Here is a 20,617-nt window from a genome sequence, read left to right as displayed (position 1 = left end):
TAGAGTGCACGCTTAAAATTTGCAGAGAGCAATGACATCGTGGAGGCTCTATTTAAGGAGGAACTTGTGTTTCCCTCAGAGGAAGTGTGGATAAGTGGTGAGCTCAGAGTCTGGAGAGGAGGTGACCTTGACCTCAGAGGTTCATTTCACCTGGAGTGTTCCTCTCAGGATGACTCCCTTAAATTCCAATGACATCTGATCTGGAAGTCCATTGTAACTCCATCTAAGCTCTGCAGAACCACATGATGCTTGAAGAAACAAGTAGTCTCACGCGTCACAGACAGTGCCAGAAAGAATGACAGAGAAGAGAGAGCTTTCAAAACAAATAAAAACACACCAGGACTCAGCTGGGGTCTTCGTGGAAGGCATATTCAATGGGGGACGTGCCTGCAAAAGCAGAATAGAGCCAGAAACAGGATGGGAGAAGTTCTTAGTTCCCACCATAGTGGGACAGCCATCTGATTTTACTATTCTGGAGCAGGGTGACATTGGGCTAATCCCCTAATCTTTTTGACCCAAGTTTCATGTCTGTAAAAGATAATAACCTCTATTTCAAAGGACTGCTGGAGGGATAAAATGAGATTATCTCTATGAGAGAACGAAGAACAATCCAACGGTAAGGTAATTTTACTATTATTTTTAGATAGGGAAGAAAGTATAATTCTTAATGCTAGAACTCTGGAGTTTAAGCCTGGGTTCAAATCCCAGTCTTGCAATTACTAACTGTGTGATCTTAGGCAAGTTCCTTAACTTCTCTGGGTCTCCAGTTGCTTGCTCATAAAATGGAGAAAATAATAGTAGCCACTTCCTAGGTGTTTTAAGAGACATAAATGATTAATTCATGTAAAATGCCAAAACAATGTAGATGTATAATGCACTCTCAATAAATATCAGCTAGTAATAGTAGTTGTTGTTATTGTTGCTATAATAGTAGCACCAGTTGTAACAGTGTTAGTAGCAGTAGTATTTTTGGATTCTATGACCCTGATTTTTATGATACAGATGGGAATAGAAAAATAACATATTAATGCAAATGAGATTTAATTAGCACCTCAACGTAAGTTCATGTATTTTGTGTTTTTCAAATCTAATAGCAAGGCTGCAGCATTATTTCCAGATTAAATTTGAGGAAATAGACTTGAAGAAGTTACATGAATTTCTTATGATCACACACCCAGAAAAGGCTATGCAAGGAGTTGGCCTCAAGTTTCCTGATGCTAAATTCAGTGTTCCTTCTGACAAGATGAGCTCTCTCTCTTCGCTAGGTATTGCATGCTTTAAAAATAATAATTTTCAGGCATCTCAGCAGGAATTTCCTTTAGGCTGAGCTAAAATCAAACTGTATGGTATTAGCAAGTATTGCTGTTCTTTCTACAAAGCTTTTGTCCTTTCTGGTATTGTCTTCCAGCTTTCTCCTCTAAGAAGAAATTTTCAATTAGCCATTAGCTTATGTCACAAACATTTGTTCTTAAATGCACACATTCATTCTTGTAAGTGATTAAGGATGATGGGTATACAAATATATAAGTACATAAATGACAAGCCAACCATGTACATATGGTAATTTAACTTTGAGATGACTACCATGTTTATGCACTTCTATCAGGCTGCCTACTTTTGATGAATGTGCAATTTCTTTCCCACAATTTTATCACTGCCAGTATTTAAGTAAATATTCTAAGTGCAGGACTAGAGAAAACCGTCTATGCCATCCAGATAATTTGCAGCTGGGAAAAATAAGCAATAGGGTTCTGTTTAGATTCTAAGTCTGGTAAGTTGTTGCTCCCCACAGGTGTCCAGTGATTTGGAATGTGCCACTACTCTGTGACCACCCTGAACGCACCTGATCTCATCTGGAATGTGCCACTGAGTGAAAGAGCACTGATGCCAGATGGGAGTATAAGACTCAGGATGAAGTTCAATCATTTGACTGAAAATTCCCAAGAATATTTCAGACATTATCACAGATTACGGAATTTTAGAGTTACTTAAGTAGACAGAGAGGGTACAAAATCTAGCTAAGTGAGATTAACCCTGGATAAAAGAAGAGGAAGCACACTCCAGAAAGCAGGAACTGGATGAAAAAAGTAGGATGGTTCTGTACAGGAACCCATAGGAAGTTTGGTGTTGCTGAAGACAAAATGGCAGAGATGAGGCAGAGGTGGGCAAATGTCAGGTGGTAGAGGGTCCTGAATGCTACGCAAAGGGGTGTGAACTTTACCCTGAGGCCGTGGAAGGTTTTAGGGAAGAAGTGGCGCAGCCCATGTGCATTTCAGGTCAATCACACCAGTGGAAATATGAAGAGGATTTGGCAGGATGATGTCATGTCAACAGCAGGCTGGAACTCCCAGCATTCCTTGCTCTTCACTCACAGCTGAATATGTTCTGAAGCTTTCTGAGCACCACTCTCCTCCCTCCACAGCAAGGAGGCTTGGAGAGTGATTCTGGGAAGTCAGGAACATTCTGGGTTGTCAAAGTCAAACTGAAAAACCATTCCTGACCAAGAGCAAAGTTGAAATGTTATTAGGCTTCCTAGAGGCCAATGCTGAGGGATGGGAGCCCTTCAGATATAGTGTGAAACCAGAATTGAGACTCTGGGTGGCCATTCACTTTCCTAGTGCTTTGTTGCATCCTTCAGAGTGTTGGCTGGAGCTGAGTGACTGCACAACCGTGGGTTTTGCAAACCTGAGCTCCTAAGTTTCTTTCCTCAAGCTGCCTCTTCCCTGTACCTCATGCTGCAACTTCACCCTTCTATGAACCTCTGACATCTCAGGGTTTGAAGTAAAACTGAAAGTTCCAAAAGGACCACAAGAGACCTTTCCTCCCCAAACTTCTCCTGCCCAAGTATACCCTTTTCTTTTTACTGCATGTCTGTTTCACAGATGTTGGGTTTACTCTGAGTGTGAACTTTGTAGTGAAAGGATGTGATGCTTGGAGTCCAGGCACTTGGGTTTGATTCTGGTTCTGCAGCTTTCTGACCACCTGAACTGCCAATCCATTTAACACATTGAGTCCCAACTTTTCCATCTGCAAAATAGGAAATTAACTAGATGATGCCTGAGGGAGCTTTGAGCTCTCTAATATTCTGTGATTATAAGAACATCCTGTTACCCATCATTGTCCTGGATGCTGAGGAAAAATAAAATGAAACAAGCCCCAAGCCCACCATCACCTTCATAATATAGCCATGACACCGATAATAGGCAGATAGGCAAATGATGTTGTAGGCAAATGCTTACAACATGGAAAATTCTTCAGCTCTATTGTCAAGTGAGAGAAAAGGCGACAAGGAAGCACAGTGTGATCTCATTTTTGTAAAATAAGTAAATACATAGAAAAAAATACCCAAAAGGTGATCTCACAGTCGTCTCTGGTCATGAAATTTTCTGTGTTTTTGTTCTTGTTTATTTTTATTTTATGATTTTTTTACAAAGAAGGTACATTATTTTTGCAATAATAAAATAAATCTTATAAAATAATAGGAGTATTCTCTGGAGGATCATGGATCTATTGACCATTCTTATGAGGAATTAATGAAGACTTTCCAGATGGCCTGACATTTATTCTAGAACGTGATGGTCAAATAAGAGTAATTCATTTCTCAGCAACCCCTCCATCCATCCCTTTCTTTTCCCCTGAGTACGTGATATGGTTTCTCATGAATAAGCATTGACCTCCGCCTCTAAAGTATACACTACTTGAAAGCAAAAGACAATTCTCCTGGTTCTCCAGTATCCTCTCTGAATAAATACCAAGCATTTGTCCCACAGAATATACAGAGTAAACAAACTTGCACTTACGATGCGGATTTTGTTGAAGGCAGAGATGTTGATTTATACTCTGCTCATGCTTGTGCAAAAATCCTCCATCTCTGGTTTCTCAGTGGTTGGTGCACCAGTTTCCCGAATCTAAGGTCATGAGTTTACTTCCTGCATCACTTAGCTTCACTGTCTTCTTCTGTGGCTTGGACCAAAATCCCAACAACATGTGGCAGTCACTGCACTGGGAAAGCTGACTAGAGACAGAAAAATAAACCAGCAAAGTACAAGGGACCTAAGATGTAAATGGATGGTTCTATCCTATGATGTATCATGGAGTTATTGGGGTAGTGCAGAGGTAGAAGGAAGAATGGAGGGAAGAGAAATTAGGGAAAACCCCACTTCTTAGACCTAGGCTAAAACAAGGTGAAATCAATCTTGGGAAAAGAGCAGTTGTCTGCTGCACTGCATCTCTTTAAATACCGTCTATCTACATGCCAGCAATGCCCAAATTTATGTCTCTAGCCCAGACCTAGCTCCCAAACTCCAGATTAAAATTCAGCTCTCAACTTGATATGTCCACTTGGATACCAAACCAACCTCTCAAACTCAACATGTCCTAAACCAAACTCCTGATCGTTCCTATCCAAGCTTAGGCCATTGGCTGCTTCTCCATCTCAGAAGATGGCAATCAGCTTTCCAGTTGCTTAGGTGAAAATCTAGGAATAAAATACAGATGGCCAAAAAGCACATGAAAAGATGCTCAACATCACTAATTATTAGAGAAATGCAAATCAAAAATACAATGAGGTATCAGCTCACACCGGTCAGAATGGCCATCATCAAAAAATCTACAAACAATAAATGCTGGAGAAGGTACGGAGAAAACCCTCCTACACTGTCAGTCGGAATGTAAATTGATACAGCCACTATGGAGAACAGTATGGAGGTTCCTTAAAAAAACTAAAAATAGAGCTACCATATGAACTAGCAACCCCACTCCTGGGCGTATATCTGGAGAAAACCATAATTCAAAAACCACATGCACCCCAATGTTCATTGCAGCACTATTTACAATAGATAGGACATGGAAGCAACCTAAATGTCCATTGACAGAGGAATGGATAAAGAGGATGTGGTACGTATATACAATGGAATATTACTCAGCCATAAAAAAGAATGAAATAATACCATTCGCAGCAACATGGATGGACCTAGAGATTGTCATACTGAGTGAAGTAAGTCAGACAGAGAAAGACAAAAATCATATGATATTGCTTATATGTGAAATCTTTAAAAAAAGGGAAAAAAATGGTGCAGATGAACTTATTCGCAAAACAGAAATAGAGTCACAGATGTAGAAAACAAACTTGTGGTTACCAGGAGGGACAGTGCGGGGGAGGGATAAATTGGGAGATTGGGATTGACACATAGACACTACTATATAAAGATTAGATAACTGATAAGGACCTACTGCATAGCACAGGGAACCCTTCTCAATACTCCATAATGACCTATACAGGAAAAGAATCTTAAAAAGAGTGGATATATGTATATGTATAACTGATTCACTTTGCTGTACACCTGAAACTAAGACAACATTGTAAATCAAGTATACTCCAATAAAAATTGTTTTAAATAAATAAAATAAAATCCAGGAATAGGAATTATCTGTGCTGTCTCTCATACCCCACATTTGTCAGGAAATACTCTTGGCTCTATCGTCAGAAAATATTAAAATTCAGCCATTTCTCACCAACCCACCACTACCACTCTGGTCCAAGCCACCATTATCTTTCACCTGCATTACTGTAATAACCTCCTGACTTTTCCCCTCCTGCCTTAACCTCCTACGGTCTATTCTAAGCACAGCAGCCAAAGTGATCCTCTTAAGATACACATTATTTTATGCCTTTCATGCCCTGCTCAAAATATTGCACCGGCTCTCCATTCCACTCAAATAAAAGTCAAGTGTTTTGTAGACAATGGGTCTGCAGACCCGATGTGATATGGTTCCCATTAGTTCTCTCGCCTCTCAACACTCAGCTTTTACCACATGGCTCTCCTTCCCACTCCTACACAATCACCCACTGCTTACTATTCATGTTTGTGTACATCTTATCTAACTGTTGAGTAATAGGAATAGCTAATCTTTGAAATCTCATATTTGCGTAGCAGTTAACAATTTACTTCCATATATAATATTTCATTAAATCCTCACAATAGTGTTGTAAGCTAAGTGTTCCTTTCCCCTTTTTACAGGTAATCAATTTGAGGCTCAGAGAGGTTAAGCACCTCACCAAGCTTCACATGGTTAGTAATTGGTACACTTGTATTCAAATATAGGTCTGTTTGACCCTAATGGGTGAAAAGAAGACTTAAAGTTGATTGATTCCTCTTAGATTAAGGTCCTTTACTTAATGATTTTATTTAATCTCCTTAATCTATCATCTTCTCTCCTTCCGTTAGGCCCTACTCCGTTACGCAAGGTGTCTTGTACATAGCAAATGATCATAAAATGTTGATAAGCATCATTGTCGTCCTCATCAACATCCTCATCCTTACATTACAAACTCTATCTTTTGAGCCCTTGCTTCGGTCTTCATGGGTCATGTTCTTTTTAGTTCTTCATTCATGAACTAAAGAAAGAGACTTGTGGGCAGCAAGGATGGATAAATTCGGTAGGCAATAACTGTCTGTGTTTCTTTTTCTTCTTTCTAAAAATTGCTACCTATTTGTTCCCACTGTCTGTGACCATTCCCAAAGAGATGCTTGGTTCATTGAGTTCCTACCTAATTCCCTTCCCACCAGCAATGCAGTTATTCAACTTGCCAATTGTCTGTTTCCAAGTGGCCTCACAGTTCCCATTTGTAAAAGTCAATATGGTCTAACTCATCATTATTCCCTAAATGGTTCACTTATATCCTGGGATATAATTCCTTTTCAGAAAGTGTTCAAAGCTTGTTCAGTTATCTAGTCAACAAGTATTTGTTTAGCAACTAACATAGCCCAACCTCTGATATAGGAATTGGGAATAGACAAAGAGACAGGACCTTGGCCTTCTGATGGTATAACAATGGACAAAGATAGGAACTGAGGTAATTTTAATCTGTACCTAGGATATAAATATCTGAGATTTACCTAGAAGATCAATCAATCTCCATTTTACGGATTTTAAAACTGAATCCCAATTTTTAAAAACAGTTTTCAGTTTTTTATACTAATTATTTTTATCCCAACAGGCTTTAAGTTTTTAAAAGATCATGTACCCATTTTTTAAAATACTATTTTTAAGTGATTTTGATGGTTCACAGTTTTCTTAATTGAAGATGCCAGTTAAGGCTTCTAATTAGCATGAGGCTGTGTTGCTACACTAAATTGATTTCATTCCAGCAAAATTAGAAAAACTTGACATTTTGCTGAGCCTGTGCATTACTAATAAGTTTAAATATATTTTTTCTATTATAATCGCCACAATTTGTGTGTGTGTGGATTCCTGGGGATTCAGGCAGAACAGTTTAAGAAAATCTGCTAAGATAGGAGAATAATGATGCCAGCATCAAGACCAGGGCCCGAAGTCTTGTTGTCTACCCATATTTCTCCATTGATCATTCATTCAACAACCATTCCTTAAACCCCAGCTGTGCTCTGGTTTCTCTGATATGTACTGTGATACAAAGAGCTACAGAAGCTCTCAGATAAGAAGGAGGCTGAGAACTGTAGGCTTGTGAGCAGTGAACCATTCAAAGAAGTCAGACTAAGTGGAGGAATAGTGAACAGAAGTTTGGAAGAGGTATGAAGGGATCTGGTTTTAAGAATTTAACTCTATTTCTGCTTTGTTTCAGACCTTTTCTCTTTTGTTGTGTTTCTCCTTTTAATTATTGTTCAAAATTCTTTATACCAGTATGTCATAGTTTATTCAACTTGCCCCCATCATTAGATATTTGAAATTTTTACACTGTTAAAAATAATATGTATGACCTTCATTTATTCCATAAACACTTACTGAGCATCTACTAAGTGTATGACACAATTCTCTCGTATGTGGTTAGGAAGTTGATTCAGGCAGACATTCTGCCTGCAATAAGTTTTCAGCCTAGTAGAATATAGCTAGATCATTAGGTAGATCTACTCATGCCATAAGAGGAATTGCACGAGTGCTGTAAGAGATGCCCAGTTACACTTCTAGAACAAATGATTCTATAATTCAGGGTCAGTGAATTATAAAAGACAGGAAGATTAAATTAGAATAGTTAGGGCAAATCATTCAATGTCTTGAGCTCCAAGTTAGAGAGCCTGTGCTACTTTTAGAGATCAGTGGGTTACCATCCATTAAGGCATCATAGAATAATGGTTAAAAGAGCACAGATCCAACAATAAAACGTTTAAATAAATCATGATATGTACAAATAAAGGAACACCTTGAAGCCATTAAAATAAGTGGTAGAAGAATAACTAGTGGCTTGAAAAGGATTTATAATACTATCTGCATAGAAAAGTCAAATCATAAAGCAATATATCCAGTATGATCCCAATTTTGTATCAGAAACAAAATATAGAAAAAAGCTGGAAAGACAAGCTCAGCAATTTCTTCCTGGTTATTTCAGAGTATAGGGATTATGAGGGATTTCATTTTTTTCTCTGTGTTTTGCTTTCTTTTTTCCATTTTTTCAACTGAGCACTTAATACACCCCTAATTGTTCAGTATTTGGATTGTTTCCAGTTTCCATTATTGGAAGTAATGGTTTGCTGAACATCCTTGTACATAAATATTTGTATGCGTACCTGTCCATTCATGTTAAGTGGAATTTGGGATCATGAGGTGTGCCCACAGGACACATGTTAGTTTGGTATTTAAATTTTTAACTTAAAAAATAAAAAATACATGGACTCTGGAGCCCGACTCCCTATGTTTGAACGTGAACCCCACTGCTTCCTAGACTGTAACCTCCAGCAAGTTACAGTAGTTTTCTGTGCCTCATTTCACTCTTTTTAAAATGAGGCTATTAACTGCACCCTCCTCATGGGGTTGTTGGGAAGATTAGAGGCATTAATTCCTACAAGGGCTTAGAGCAGTGCCCGGCATATGGTGAGTGTTTAATAAATGTTAGAAATCATGGATTTTTATTGTTGATAATACGATAACGAGTTTTCTTATTTTGTTTCTCCCTGGTGCTTTTTTTTGGCGGGGGTGGGGGATTCATTTAATCTTTTCTATTAGGACAGTATCTCATACCTGCCAAGTAATCTTTTACTCTCATCATTTCTTCCTATAATCACTTTAGAAAACGCTTTTTAAGGATAATCCCCAGGTCACACAGCATACAAATCATTTGTTCTTCTGCTCTTGATATGAAAACTTATTTTTTTAATATTCTTTCAACTATCCAAACACTAGTCACAACATATTTTGGCATGGAAGTTAGTTAGGATGTAGTTCTACAATGTCAAAATCAATTTTGAAAGAACACTGGGCTCCCTAAAGGATTTCAAGCTTCACTTTTCAAGGGAATATTACAGCTCGAACAAGCATTTGTTCCCAACATTTCCCTCTGGGGCCTTACTGAGATATCAGATGAAAGCAAGAGAAGGGGTTTTTTTTTTTATAAAGTAAAAGACGCTACTGCCAGAAGCAATTACTTAGCATGGAAGAACACATCCTTTAAAATGTGGGGGTTTTGTAGAGGATAAACCTATCACACAAAATGTTCCGTTAAACAAAGCCTTCCTTGCAACGTGAAGCTCCTTTAGGATCCAGACTATTCTATACGGTGGCAAAAGAAATAAGCCCTTTCCAGAATCCTTTGCACTTCCCTCCCTACATATCTGTAACTGATAGAAAAATAATACGTATGCCTCACAGGAAAGGAGTACTGCAATCAGGATACCTTGTGTTTAGACCCGCTCTGCTGCTAATTACATGGGTGACATTGCACTAACAGTTATAATATAACTTCTCTGAATTTCCATTTTCTATCTGTAGAAATGAGGCATAGAATCAGCTGATTTCCAAGTTCCTTTTGGTCCAACATTCTAACTTGCTTTTCCTTCTTTTGTCATTTCCTTCCAGACTTGGCTCAGAATGAGGAATGCATTAAATATTACAGCAGAATTCCCCTTAGCGCTTGGAGAGTGAGGGTGAAAATTCCTAGGCTAATATTTTCTTCCTTAACACACAACCCATATTTACAAGAAGCTATTAGGCGTCAGATACTGTTATGTGGTGGAGACACAACATGCACAAAATAGAAACAGTCGAAGTCCTTTGAAGTTTACCACAGCTCAGACGGTGAAGCAAGGGATGACAATTAAATTCGATAGGTGCTCTAACTTCGAGGAGAGCCAGCTTTGAGATGCTGTGATTTTAAAGCTGGACCAACAGGAGAGAAGATTCTAATTGTACCGATGTGTCAGTTTCTTCAGTCAACCCTCCCTGGCCCTTCTCAAAATCTTTAGTCCAGACTAAGGAGATGTTCCTCCTCAGGGCTCCCACGGCACCTGTGCTTACTGCCATCTGATCCTTTAATACATTGCTTTCACAAGGTCTGTGGATCTGTGTCTACCCCAATAGACAGCAAGGACGTCAAGAAGTAAGACGATTTTCATTTCATTTCATTCCTCCACCTACTTTAGCATATAGCACAGTTCTTGATGCCTCGTTGGGGACCAGAAAATGTTTGCTGACAAGAATTAAGAAGTAATCCATTTACCACTTGAGAAAAGCTGTGATAGGTGGTGGGACTCAGGATCTAATTAGAGTCTGATCAGCCCAGGAGTCAAGGTCCATCTCTGGCCAACAGAATACCGTCTTACACAGAAAATGTCCAAATAAAGGTAATTCTTTGATTATCTTCATTCTCATGTACAGTTTTCTTTTACTGCTCAGGTATCTGTAATTCCCACGTTTAAAAAGCCATCTGGGAGCATGACATTAGCAAAGCTCTATGATTTCTCTGCAAGAGGTGAACACAGGTACACACAGAATAACTTGACATTTCTCTGGCTTTTTCTGTTCAGTATTGGGGTTTTATCAGCAAGGGGTCCCTAACTCTCATTTCAGGGTGCACGTTTCTAATAAACTCAATACAAGTCCAAAATTAACAAAAGTATTTTAATACAGCTCTAAAGTATTGGCGCCACTGTGCCGATTGTCTAAAAGCAGACAAGCCACATTCTGATGAAGTTCTGGGGTACCCCTGCCAGGCAACCTCTTTTGCCAGCTTGAATCAGAAGGAAAACTTTCTGAGTGTGCAGCTGGCTTGTTGTCTGGGGATCTGCGGGTGAGTTATCAGCTAACACCTTTGCTTCCTCCGCCACCTGGCCCTGATCCATCTTTCCTCCTTTTATTTCTTCAGCTCCTCTCGCTCTTCAGAAGCGGAGTCTCTTTGTTCTCTCTGAAAGCCCAGCTCTCTTCCACCTCCTTGGCTTTGCGTGGAATGAACTTCTGGCATCAACACTCTTCCACTTTCCAAAGCATCTTCACTTATTCAAATCTTTCTCGTTTCCAAGGTCCAAATCACATAGCAAATGCTCCAACATGTCTTTTCTGATTGCTCCAGCTTAATATAGCCTTTCCCTCCTCTGAGCTTTATACGGAACTCTCTATTTATACATATTCTTCTTATAACTTCCTGCCTGGTGTTCTGGGAATTCATGGACTGGCCTTATCTTCCCTGCTAGCTGCAGGCTCACTGAAGGATGATTCATTGCTGTATATTCCCAGCACCCAGTACATTTGAGACTGTAGCGTGGATTGGTACTCCCACTCTTGGATTTCTCATTCTTCAAAATAATAGACGAAACTGGGGTTTGAAAGGAGTGAGGGAAAACTGAGAGACTTGATGGCTATAGAACTTCCTCAGATTGCATCCTTTGTTCTCTCTGGTCTGCACTCAAGGTAGGCTGATTCTTGGATGGAAAGCATTCAATTCCAAGGAAACAGGGTGAAAGAAGGCACAAAGATGTGAGGGAGCATTGACTCCTGTAAACTGTGGAGTGGCTTGAGTGCCGAGTCCACAGTGGAAAAGGAGATGTAACTGGAAAGGTAGAGAAATCTTCAGATGGGGAGCTACCCAAGGATGTTAAGCATGTGTGCTTCTGAAAGATGACCCTGAATGTGGTTTGATTAAAGACTAGGAAGGGGCAGGGCAACCAGCTAAGGGAAAGTTCATTGCGATTCATTGACAATACAATTCATTTTGATTTACCCTGGGGTGGAAGAAGAAGAAATGGTACATTTGGAGAGCATGCAAACACCTTTTTGACAATTAAAAAGACTTGCAAAAAACAAATGAGCTAACTGTACATGGAAGCCTTCAAAAAACCAAGGCAACACACAAATGTAGGATATGTATTTCCCCAGGCTAAGGGAAGAAGGCCACTTCAAATTAAGCTCTGTTTCCAGGCACATCATATTTATTCATTTTATTTGCACAGTGATTTACACCTAGTTTTATTTGCCACATCCATTGTTCCCCAGAAAATGAGGAGGACAAAGGTACTACGGAAGCTGGCTGAGCTAAGAGAAGGGAGCAAAGCACAGACCATTAAATTCAAAAATGTATTTTAAACTAACACAACATTGTAAATCAACTATACTCCAATAAAATTTTTTTTAATGTATTTTAAACTAAAAAAATCCAAAACATACTCTTTTCTTTTAACTCTTCATACTTAAGTGTCTTTGGGTAAATTTTGGTTCATTTCCGTCCTGGGATTAATGGCCAAATTCAAAGTAAATAACTAGTGTTCACTGAAAAAGGTATTTCCCTTCATCTTAGTTCCTTTTTTCTTCTGTTTTGGATATTCTGCCTTCTTGGGGCTGCCATTTTGAGAGTTCTAAAAATAATATGTAAAGAGAGATGATAAGTGGAGAGAAATTCGAGGGGCGGAAGGAACCCAGAGTTGGTTACCTTGAATTGTGCCCTTCTTCCCCCTTCACTGGGCAGAGCACTTGATGAAGAGCCACAGGACTGACATTCTTGTCCAGGGTCTTTTATGAATTCTCTAAAGTCCATTTTCCTATATGATAAGTGGGATTAACAATAATAACAGCTAACCTTTAGAACCCTTTGCTCTATTATATATCTCAGGGGCCGGCAGCTATAGTTTGTAGACCAAATCAACAAATCCAGCACACCACTTGTATAGCCAAGAGCTAAGAATGATTTTTACATTCTAAATGATGGGGGTAGGAATCAAAATAATAATGATGTTCTGTGACATGTGAAAATTATGTGAAATCTAATTTTGGTGTCCATAAATAAAATTGTATTAGCATACAGACATAACCGTTCATTTATCTATTGTCTACAATGCGTTCCCCATTGTCTGAGTTCAGGCTGCTATAACAAAATACCAGAGACCAGTGACTTAACAGAAATTTATTTCTCAAGGTTCTGGAGACCAGGAAGTTCAAGATCAAGGTGTTGGCAGATTCAGTGTCTGGCGAGAACCCTCTTCCTGGTTCATATACAGCTGTCTTCTCACTGTGTCCTTACATGGTGAAGAGCAGAGAGAGATTAATTCTTTGTCTTCTTATAAGGGCACTAGTTCCATCATGTGGGCCCCATACTCATGACCTCATCTAAACCTAATTACCTCCCAAAGGCCCCACCTCCAAATACCATCACATTGGGCGTTTAGGGTCTCAACATATGAATGTTGGAGAGACACAAATATGCAGGTCATAACACACTGCAGTGGGAGAGTTCAGTAGCTACAACAGAGACCACGTGGCCTGCAAAACCTAACGCATTTACTATCTGATCCTTTACAGACAAAGTTTGCTGACACCTGCTATATGCTTTCCATAGTCGTACTAGTGAGTTTCCCCCATTTTCCCATTTTACAGGTGAGGAGACTAGGAAATAGAGTGATTTCTCTAGTTAACTATTACACAGGTAGGGAGTGGACTCAGAATCCATACCACCCAGGTAGTCAGACTCCAAAATGTTCATTCTCCTACTCTATACAATGCTGTCTTCCTACTCTTCTGTGTTGTTCCCCAAAGCAATCATTCAAAATCCCTTGAATGAGTTTGAAGTTGAAGTCCATGGGCTCTGAGAAGTCTTTCTCCACTACTTCAGCCCCTATGACTCGTTTTCTCTTCCTAAATTTTCATATCACTTTTGGTTCCATTCTTGGTGGCTCTTAGCCACCCACTGCAGTCACTGTGTTCCTCTCCCAGTAGATTGTGAAACCCATTGAGAACAGGTGATATGCCTTTATTCTTACACCCCTGCCGTTAGCACAGTGCTGACTTGTGACAGGAGCTCGAAAACTGCGAGCTGATTGAACAAGTGTGACTTAATAGGTGAGCAGGACTCTTCTCCCCTCTACTGAAGGAAGATCATTTAGGACAGGGATCAAAACCTCAGCTTCCCATGTTTCTCCCCACAGGGAAGAGAACAATTCTAGTTCCCAATGGTCCACTATTAGAGAGTCCCTGCACTGATTGAAAATGAAATTCAAGATGTTATAACCCTCGTTTATTGACAAAGGTGTTTGACCCAATCCACTGAGAGGGACTGCCTGCTTTGGGGCCATTTCAGGGTTTTCTTCTCAGTTCATCCTTCCTATTGCTAGCCGGGTCATTTCTGTTCTCTCTTCAAGAGCCTTTATTGACTCACCATTATCTACAGAATCGAGTCCAGTTTCCTCAGCTCGGCAATCAGAATTCTCGTGCGTTTGAGCTCAACCAGCTCTCCAGCTATGTCTTTCCCTCTGTTTTCTCACATCCTAGATTCCTCAATATTCCCCAAACCGCTATCCTCTTCCTGTGACCATGCCTTTTGACCATGCTGTTTCTCACCCACACGTCTCCATCCACCAATATCTTCAAATGCTAAATGCCATGTTGAAATGCCACCTCCTTGAGAACAAGGAATATGCCTCAGTCATCTCCACTTGTCCTATAGTGTCCTTAACCCAGCAGCTGCACACAGTAAGTGCTCAATATTGGCTTGTTTGCTGTTAGGTTCCAATCCTTTATCCATCTACCTAATCTCACCTGGATCCTTTATGGCTAGATAGGGGTAGGGGCACCGTGTGAGGGCAGGGAAAGGAGCAAAGGCTTCTATGTCTTCCTCAGGCTCATTCACTCATTTCACCCAGCATTTATTAAGCACCTACAATGTGCCAGGCAACATGCTGAAATGTTACATTTATTATCATTCTGTCACTTACATTCCCATGTGAGAGGTACTATTATTAGTTTCGTTAGGCGAAAAAAGAGAAACCTGGGCTCGGAGAGGTGGTACAATTTGCCCAAGGTCACACAGCAAATTTATGTCTGATCATAGAACAAAACCTATGGTCTTTCCATTATATGTCATCACCCTAAGACAAAAACCCTGACAGCAAGGAGCTCATAGACTTAGAAAGGATTTGAGTTTTATAGCCTGTTCATTGATATATTCATCCATTCATTCTACAAATATCGCACCAGGCATCAGGAACACAGCTGTGAAGAGCAAGCAGGGGTCCTGCCATCTTGGACATTACATTAAGTGGGTGATGTGTAATAAACAAAGAAATAAACAAAATAATTATAGACTGTGATAAGTGCTATGACGAAGGCCACCATTTGCGGTAGACTTAGGGCAAGGTTCTTTGAGGGACAGACGTTAAACTGGAGACCTCAAGAACGAGAATGAGATTCGTAATGGGCCAGGAGAATTTTCAGAGTAGCGAGAACAGCTAGCGCAAAGGCCCCGAGACTTGCAATACACTGGGCTGATTCGCAAAACAGAAAGGAGGCCAATGTGGCCCAGCAAGAGAGATGGAGGTGATGCCAGGTGAAGTTGGAGGGCTGGAAAACCGCCATGTGACTCCATGTTGTAGAAAGAAGCCGTCCATCCGATGTGATCATAAGCACTTTGTGAATGGTAAACACCCCACAAAGGTAACTGATTAGTACAGTTCTAAAAACTCGAATCCTGGTGTATTATTCATCACATTTTTAGATTTTAGAGAGGTAATGTAGTGAGTATAGAGAAGTTATGAAATACCTTAGCAGGGACTAGAGTATACCCCGTAACCAAACACATTAATATTTCTGCAGTGAAGCATGTGAATACACACACTAAGTGGGATAAATAAAGGGTACAGATAACTTCGTGGCCATTCAAGGCAAGTGTTACTGACAAATAAGTTTGTCAGCTCAGTTTTTACCCAAAATGGGTGACAAAATTTTGCTTTTCACAGTATATTAGATTTCAAGGTTATACATAAGGGACGGTGAGTTCGTGTCGGTCTCATCCCTGCTCTTCTCTTTTCCTCTCTCTGCCAGAAATGCTCCCTGCATACCTGCTTGGGTCCTTACCCACCTTGTTAATCTTCAAAGCCCAGGTCAGGTGCCACCTCTGAGAATCCACTCCTGCACCCCATTCCCAGGGGAAGTTAATTTTTCTGGCTCCTAGCTTCTTCTGTACATTGCACGAATAGCTGTTGCCTTGTCGAGCTGTACTGTAAGTCTGTATCTATAGCACTGAGCCCTTGAGGGCAGCAAACACGTCTCACCCACCCTTAGTCTCAAGACTGAGCACGGTGCTCCACTCAAGATGTTGTTCAAACATTGCTTGCCGAATTGAGCTCACTGACCTTCCACCAGGTCTCCCTTCCTTTGGCATGATTCTTCATCAACAGCGTCCACACACTCTCTGTTTTATCTGGATGAGACAACTGCTTTGACTTACTCAAAAATTCGGCTGTGGGGCTTCCCTGGTGGCGCAGTGGTTGAGAGTCCACCTGCCGATGAAGGGGACACGGGTTCGTGCCCCAGTCCAGGAAGATCCCAAATGCTGCGGAGTGGCTGGGCCTATGAGCCATGACCACTAGAGACCCTGGCTCCTATATTCAATGGCTCTGACATTTTCTAGGACCTTGGAGTTTCCACTGGACCCTCTGCATCCAACCAGCAGGCAAAGGATGGGAGAGAACATGAGAATTTCCTGGCAGGGACGACAGATCTGAAAGTGATATTCACCATTTCTGCCCATTTGTTATTGGCTGTAACTTGATTACACAAACACATCTAACTATAAAGGAGGCAGGAAATTTCATCCAGTGGTATGCTCAGAGGAAGAGGAAGGAGGTCTAGGGAGTGTCTGGCTAGTCTCTGAAACAATCTCCATCAACAAAACTTAGTTTTCAATGGGAAAAATAACCTATTTTCTGTTGAAAGAAGGCAACCACTGTTCCAACAGCTAATAAACAACCATTTTCTTTGACTCTAGAGTCAAAATCCTAGTGCAGTCCCTCAGTGATCACCCAGGCAGTATCCCATGATGATGACATATTTCAAGAATGCTGTACGTTCAGCAAAGCCTACAGACACTTCCAGTGCCTCCCTCTCGTCATCTGTGGATTACCTCCTTAGAATTCTTCCCTTCTATCATACATCGTTTTGGATGATCTGCTTCTTGTCCAAACCCTTTGGATAACTGGGTCCCTTTGGTCCGACTGGAAGGCAGAGAAGCAAACTGACCTCAGTGACCTTTCCCATCTAAAAGAGTGACGGGTGTGTAAAGAGGCGGAAAACATAGGAAACCCAAGAGAGTAAATCATAATTCATTGAGGAGGTAAAACAAAGGAAGTTCCTGTGACTTATTCACATACAGATTTTTTTTAATTGTCAAATGAGGAACTCTACAAACCTGGGTGGGGTTTTCAACATGATTGGTCTAGCTGAAACAGAGGGGGAAGTGAAAGTCAAGGGACAGAATGGAACATTGATTTGGGGTACAAAACCTACACTATCACAAATGTTTGGGTTTGTTTTTCAAACACCTTAAGACCTGTGTTGCAAAGAGAAAACCTCTGACAATCTGGTGGGTGGCCATGAAAACGTACTGCTCAACTCTTCCGCGATGAGAAGCATAGTTGACCAAATGCCCTGTTGCTGGGCCCGCTACTGCGTTCGTGCCAAGACCACACCCCCCCCCCCAAAGGATGCTCCCTGCAAATGACTGAGGATGGCAAGGTGACTAGCCGTAGCCCATTTCTGCAGGACAGAGAACTGCTGTCATGGGCAGTTTGGGCTCAAGGACTCCCACTGGCTAGCCAAATACTAGATTTTAGATGTGCACTCCGATGTGAGATTCTTTCTCCCCAATTCCTCCTTCCCCCTCTCCTTTCACAGGTGTGAGACCTGTACTGGGGTCTGAAAGCTCTCCCTGCCTCCTCTACTTCCTCCTCTTTCTTCACAGGTGTTTCCTCCAACAAATCTCTTGGGCATTTCCTCCTGTCCTAGTGTGTGCTTCTCAGAAACCAAACTTCCACATTAGTCCATTCAGATTTCCAGGTGATCCAGTCAGAGATATTTTTTAATAGCTCCTCTTACATTTAGTGTGAATTTTATCCAGATAGTTGGAAAGAACTGATCATAGAAAGACAAGTGTTCTCACAGTCCTTGACCCAAGGAATTTCTGGCATCTGAAGAAACTCTCCTCTCAGATCCCGCTGAGTAACAGTAATAATAGTTACCACAACAAAATCCTCTCATCTTTACTCTGCAGTAACCAGCTAAATTATATGGGTGGGTACCAAATTCTCACTTTAGAGGTCAGAGGTCCCAGAATGCTGAGGTGACTTGATGAAGTGACCATGCGTTAGTGGACAGCACGGTGAAGACCGACATCGTCCAGCCCCTGGTCCTCTATGGCTCCCATGCTGCCACATTACATAACCTCATCTTTCACACCCAACCGCAGGACGGAATCAACTCAGGAAACCTGAAGTGGCCATTTGACTGACATGATTAGCCAACTCAACCTAAAGAAGCTCATTTACGCAAAACAAATAGACATCAATTCCATGGGTATTTTTCAACCACCCTTAGTTGACTGGTCAGAGTCACTCTCAGCAACCTGAAAGGCCCCATCAGGTTCTGAATATAATCCCAGTGCCCAGAACCATGCCAACAATACAGATGTATTCTTTGCCTCACAATTATTGGACTGACATTGGGGTTTCCCAAAGAGCAATATCTGCTTTTCAAATATGACAAAGTTACAGCTGTCTTTGTAGAAGCTGCTCATTTCGATGGCAGACTGAAGACCATAACATGTTGTGGCAAAAAGCAATTACCGATAACAGCATTTACTGCACCCGTACTTTGCTGCAAATACTGTGCCAGAACGTCCTCAATTATTGCCCCAATTTGCAAATGAGAAAATGGAGGCTTGGAGATATTAAGCAACTTACCTAGTGAGTCACAGCTAATAAGTGATAGAGATGAGATTCAACTGAGATTAGACAATCACTCTATCATTCTATCTCCTTCCCAAGAATACTCTAGAATCGAGCATAAAAGTGCCCATTTTGACCCAATAATGGGGGCAAACAAGACTGAAATCATGAAAAATCCAGGAGAATCACCTACTTAAAAGAAAATATTTTCTACTGCTTCATTCAAACTGGATGAACTAAGTGATACCTAGAGAGGGTGTTTAGACATTTTGAGCTATGAGCTCAGTGGAAGAGGTTTATAATTATCTCATTAAATGCTTAATAAACTAATGCTTCCAAGGTGCTTGGTGACTTCAAACCATCTCTCTGTAATATTTTCTGCAGATCTCTGTGATTTTGTTGACATTCTAATAGATGAGCTTGAAAAGCCATAGGAAACTGCCCAGAGAGAAGATGAAAGAGAACAAGGTACCGTGATTTTTCATTTTGCTGAGAATGGTCTTGGTCATGCCCGTGCAAGCAGGCCTTGAATGTACCTTCCAGTCCTCTCCTTGACCACAATGATCAACCCACACCAAAGGCTGCAAATGAGCACTGTGATAGGTCAGATTCATTTCTTACCATGTTACCAAATTTAGGAGGGCTCATCTTCAGACAGGAAGAATAGCTCCAGGACAGCCAGACTCAGAGAAATGAGGAAACCAGAATAAATGAGAAAAAAGGCCAACCTAGTCAGTATATTCATCCATTACTTTATTCATTCCCCAACAAATATATATTGAGTGCCTGTTTTAGGTCAGGCACTGCGTTAGGAACTGTGAACAAAACAGACATGTTCTCTAGTCATGAGAAGGAAAGAGAGATGCCAAAGAAAGTACTGCCTGCCCCATAGCCATGACCCTTTCCTTGTTCCAGCCCCAGTGGATGAATCACGATGCTTTACAGCTAATCATAGTAACTGCACTCGCCTTGCCAGAGACGGGTTTGGGGCTGGACATGTGACATACTTCTGGTCCATGGCACGTAAGGAGGAGCACTTCTTGGAAAGATTCCCTCCCTAATACATGAAAGGAGCCCTTTTCGCACACATTCCCTCCTTTCTTATCTGAAACGATGTCTTAAGAAGAAGACATGATGCTTGAAGCTGAGGCAGCCATGTTGCAACCATGAGGAGAGTCATTGTCAAAACTCTAAGGACGGAAGAACAGAAAGGTGTGCAGTGCATGGGCCCTCGGTGATGTGCATCAGAGTCTAGCAAACATGTGATCAGCTCAGATGGGCTTAATCCTTCTTAGGATGTGTGACGTGTCATGTTTTATACATAATTACAATAAAGAAACGTGAAAACCTGTAGCCTCCATTTATTCCAGCTCTATTTTGTACCAGGTGATGGATAAGATGCTTTTCACAATATCTTTTTTCATCAGCACAACAGAGGTGAGCTGATGCTCACAGGAAAAAGGTGAGACAGCCACCTCCTACTTACCCACACCAGCTGCAATTTTTAATCTCTAGCATCCCTTCCCCCCTTCTTCTGTTAACAGCACCTCAGTTTTCCTGTGGGGAACCACATTCCACGTAGTTCTGGATGAACCATCAATCATGGTATCCTGGTCCCTCTGCCACATACCTGACACTTAGTAAGGCCTGAAAAACTACTAACGGTC

General features: G+C 40.9%; 1 long non-coding RNA gene across 41 annotated transcripts in view; it reads right to left on the bottom strand.

Moving 5' to 3' along the window:
• LOC115863234 (uncharacterized) overlaps positions 1–20,617 on the bottom strand; it is a 402,728-nt gene that overhangs the window by 46,510 nt on the left and 335,601 nt on the right. For 4 of the 41 annotated variants that reach the window (XR_009559457.2, XR_009559474.2, XR_009559470.2 and 1 more), the window contains one exon: positions 3,801–4,015. The exons of 34 other annotated variants lie outside the window; for them this stretch is intronic. This is a non-coding gene — a long non-coding RNA (uncharacterized lncRNA). The remainder of the gene's footprint in view (positions 1–3,800; positions 4,016–20,617) is intronic. 3 more of the 41 variants (XR_009559460.2, XR_009559469.2, XR_011376837.1) reach the window with 1 other exon arrangement.

Source organism: Globicephala melas, chromosome 17 (assembly GCF_963455315.2).
Source record: "Globicephala melas chromosome 17, mGloMel1.2, whole genome shotgun sequence".
Classification (NCBI taxonomy): domain Eukaryota; kingdom Metazoa; phylum Chordata; class Mammalia; order Artiodactyla; family Delphinidae; genus Globicephala; species Globicephala melas.
The sequence above is the reverse complement of the archived record's forward strand: the minus strand, read 5'-3'. Positions and strand labels throughout refer to the sequence as shown.